General features: G+C 34.1%; 1 protein-coding gene across 1 annotated transcript in view; it reads right to left on the reverse strand.

The window, feature by feature from the left end:
• LOC106458209 (thyroid peroxidase-like) overlaps positions 1-4,486 on the reverse strand; it is a 105,833-nt gene that overhangs the window by 79,617 nt on the left and 21,730 nt on the right. The window contains exon 2 of the mRNA XM_022384345.1: positions 3,087-3,320. The gene's annotated coding sequence lies outside the window, so the exon portion shown is untranslated. The remainder of the gene's footprint in view (positions 1-3,086; positions 3,321-4,486) is intronic.

A 4,486-nucleotide genomic window follows, 5' to 3' on the forward strand; every position in this document is an offset into this window, starting at 1 on the left:
AATCGTTATGAATTATAGCATGTGTTAAAGTTAAAGTGACTGTGGAAATTCTGTGTATTGCAAAGTTGTATTGAGAAAGAATAAACTAGTTTTATCTAAGAAAGAACTTGTATCGCTGAAGTTCTTCGGAAAGAATTTTTACGGGAAATTAACAAACGAACAGAGACGTAACATAAATTTATGCCAGGAAAAAGCTTGATGAAATAAGGCAGTTATTTTAAGTATGTTGCAACATAGATTAAAATTATTCCTAACAAAACATATATGTCTAAATATCTTTAGCAAAGCACTGCTTGATAAGTTTGATTCACGGAAATTCTACAAATGAGAAACGTATATAACCGATTAGAGCATTCCATTATGTATTGTATAAGCCCAAAATTATAAATTTAAACATCTCAACAGTTAAACGTCTGCTAATTTAATGTACAGTTGACTTAAAGAAAATATTCTTTTACTACTTAGCTTCTAAACCTTTATTTTATTTTCACTTTATTATTCAAGAGGTGAGTTAATCTAAATTTTTACCGTTATATATTACTAATTACGCTCTGATTCTGTTAAACAAAGATATTATTATTTACCTGTAAGTAGTTGATGTCCAGTAAAACCTTAATGCGTAACTGTCAGACAGTGTCTCAGCGTTATACTTCAGGGCTTATAACGCAAAAAAATTGTGTTTGATTCATGTGGTGGAACAGCGCAGATTGCTCATTGTACAGATTTGTGCCTTAAAATACCTCAGGGTTCAGTCTTTGGGCTTTTACTCTTTTGTCTATACATTAATGACATTCAAAGTGGCATAATTCAGATGCGTCGTTAGGTATTTAAAAGATTTGGGGCTCGGGCCCTAAGGCGCGGGAATTTTCGGCGTTTCAGTATGATATCGATCATGGTTTTCTATTCTGATTTTTTAAGATACCAACTGTGAATTCGGGGCACTGTCAAATAGAATCGGGCACAGGCCCTATGTGCCAGTGCCTAACGACGCCTCTGGCATGATTAGTTTGTTTATTATTTGTTTGTTTATTTGAAGTTAAGCACAAAGCTACACAATGGGCTATCTGTGCTCTGCCCACCACGGGTATCGAAACCCGGTTTCTAGCGTTGTAAGTCCGCAGACATACCGCTGGGCTACTGGGGGGCTAAGGCATGATTAGTAAATTAGTAAAGTTTGATGGTGACATTAAATATTTGTGTATTTCAAGCTGTATTGAACTAGAATCAATTAGTAAATTAGACAAATATTTGTTAACTTGTCTTTAATTATAATAAATGCGAAGCAATGTACTTGTGTTACCATAATTTGTATCACAAGGGCCATATATAAATTGGAACAAACGTTTATAGCGTGACTAAAGAAAAGGATTTTGACACAATGGTGGATAAGTTACTCAAGCCATCAAATCAGTGCTCTGTTACTAGTAGTAGAACTAATATAATTCAAGGACGTGTTTATAGCCATACTGACTACAAGTAATTATCTCTAAACACAAATCTCTAGTTAGATCTCACTTGTAATTAATAATACTGTTTTCAGTTGTGATCTCCTTATCTAAAAAAGGACATTGAAATACTAGAAAGGGTTTAGAGGAGAGCTATGAGAATGGTTCCACAAAGGGAAGGTTCTCTTATAGAGATATGTTAAGATCTTTCAACGTATTTGCTCTTGGGAAAATAACGGTAAGCTTACGAAGCTTATCTGGAGATCAATCGGATTTCTACAGTTTTTATCGCACAAAACATCTAAAATATATTTGATTTATTAACACGTAACAAAGAATTATGGGCCTAAGGTCTCAGTTTCTATTCTATTCAAAATACTTTCATCTCACGACTTAACAGTATATTCGAGATCTCATCTCAAGCCTGGGGCACTGGTCTTATTCCTCTTCATTCTAATCTCTTTTCTCTAGAATAATCTACAATCTACTTTTACCCCAGATACCGCTAACCTACTTCTAGTTCAAAGCAAAAAAAAAAAAACCTGCACATATATCCTCCACCACAGACCACGACTCACCTGACAGTCAACCTAATTTTAATTTAACTCGTGACGATATCGAAGAGAAGCATAAAATAGCGCTTTTAGTCTAATATGAAAGCTGTAAATTTATAATTTTACGCTTCATAAAAGTTATTTATTGAATTGTTTTCGAACTCTAGTTATTTAATATTTTTCTACATAGTTTGGAGGAGCATGCTGCTGTTAATTTTAACATGCCAGTAAACATCAACTCATCCTTCCGTGATGTATGTATATATAGCTATTGCCAGGGTTAAAACCGTTGTAATGACCAGAAACGAACTTGGCTGGGAATTCCTTGGCAAACACAGGATTTTGATATAAGTTGTATTACATAACATGCAAAGTAAGATTATTAGTAACAGGCAGACGCTAAGAAGCTACAAGTAACAGTCCAGAGTTACTGGACAAAGATGACAAAAAACTTAAGAGCAAATAAGCCAAGATGTCATGACATGATGGCACACATATTGTAAAACCTATTAAACTAATCAGACAAGATGCCACCACACAACTTAAAGAAGAAACTAGTAAGCAAGAGAGACTTACACACAATGAAAATATTTACTAAATAAAGATGACGTTACTGCATTTAATTCAAGAAACTACGAAACAAAGAGGGTATGGCTTTGCTATGCTGATGTTGTAAAAACCTACTAAACAAATACGGCAAGATACCACATGTGATTTAAAAAACTGCTAAACAAAGAGGTAATAGCGTTACGATAAATACGTTGTAAAGAAACTTACTAAATGAAAACAGTAAGGCGTTACGGTACATATACATTGTAAAAACATACCTTCTAAGCAGACATGACAAAATTTACAACATAAATATTATAAAAACGTACATTTTAAACAAACATATAGAAAGGCATTATTACAAGCATATTGTAAGACCTACCTAATAAACAAACACGGGAAGGCCTCATGACATATATGTTGTAAAATCTACCTACTAAATAAACATGGCAGGTCATTACCAAATACATATAGTAGAAATCTACCAACTAAACCAATATGACAAAGCTTTAATGCACATGTATCTTGTGAAACCTACCTCTTGCGTGAGCCATCCATCCTGAAAAAAGAACACATGTGTATAGATTTTTTTTTTTTCATTTTTCCGTTATTTCCAAAGTGATGGTCCATCACTTTGGTGCCCACCGGGAAATTTCCCGTTATCCCGGTGGGCAAGTCCGCCACTGATCGTAAGCATGTCACATCTTTCGTGATCTGATCATAACTGGTAGCGGACAAGTTGCGGTGAACTTATCCCAGACATGCAAGAGATCTGTGAAAAAACAAATAATACAGACGTGTAACTATTAGTGATATATTGAAAGATGTAATCGTGACAGCGTGTCTTAGCAGAAAAGATCATCAGAGTAAAATTTTTTTTTTACTCTTCAGAAAAAAAAACAGTTAATAAAATATAGTTAGAAACTATATATGGCTATTGGTTAAAATGGGTTTTTGAAGCGTCTATGATCCTACGTTTTATGTTAATTTAAGGTATTAACATGATAGTGAGTGGAGACTTACACAATACACCCATATACCATATACTATATAAAGACGAAAAGCCGCCCATCTGTCATGCCGATATCTCAGCCGTTGCGGTACCAATCCACACACAACTTGCAGGAAACGACGATGTTTTCTGCAGCGAGAAGTAAGCTTGTCTTTCTAAAATTCTTCTAGCCATATATATATATACACATAATAAATGATATGCTACTTTGGGAATATAATCAGATTTGAATGCAGGTTGTTAGAGATTGTGATGAGTAATAAAATCGAATCTGGTATACGTGCGCCCCACAAAAATCATAATCATTGGCTGAAATTCCCCATTACATTTGCTTGGTTGGCAAGGAGACATACTGATGCAACACCACCAAATTTTGTCCAGTCGGAACCCTCGGCATTTTTTTACCCGCAGCACATTTCAATTTTGAAAATGTCCAAGTTGAAGCGCGCTTCTTCAGCTCAGCAGGGTGACAAAGCCAAAACCAGGAAGACAGTCCGAAGAGAAGATCCAGAAATTCCTAATAAAATTCACCGTCTTTACCATCACAATTAATAATTTGCAGGATCATACAGTTGACCAAGTATGTCTTTGAGAATCGATTTTTTCGCATGTTTCAGTCTATAAAGATTTATCAAGTAGAAAACTTGAACATTACTTAAATATATACAGAAGTCTAAATGCTAATAAAGCAATACTTATAGGAGATGACCAAATAAACATAAAAAATTTTGGTTTCATGAAATACTAGAAATAAGATACTCATTCTCCATACAAATATTGTTACTAGATTATAATTCATCTTTAGAAAAAGTGTTCATAAAAGATTTATTTAGAAATAAATTTGAGAAGAAAAAGTAATCATTATTTCCCGTCATATGACTGGCATTCAGCTTGTCTATTAATAATTTGGATTTTGGCTTTCATAC

This window comes from Limulus polyphemus, unplaced genomic scaffold (assembly GCF_000517525.1).
Source record: "Limulus polyphemus unplaced genomic scaffold, Limulus_polyphemus-2.1.2 Scaffold429, whole genome shotgun sequence".
In the NCBI taxonomy this organism is placed as follows: Eukaryota; Metazoa; Arthropoda; class Merostomata; order Xiphosura; family Limulidae; genus Limulus; species Limulus polyphemus.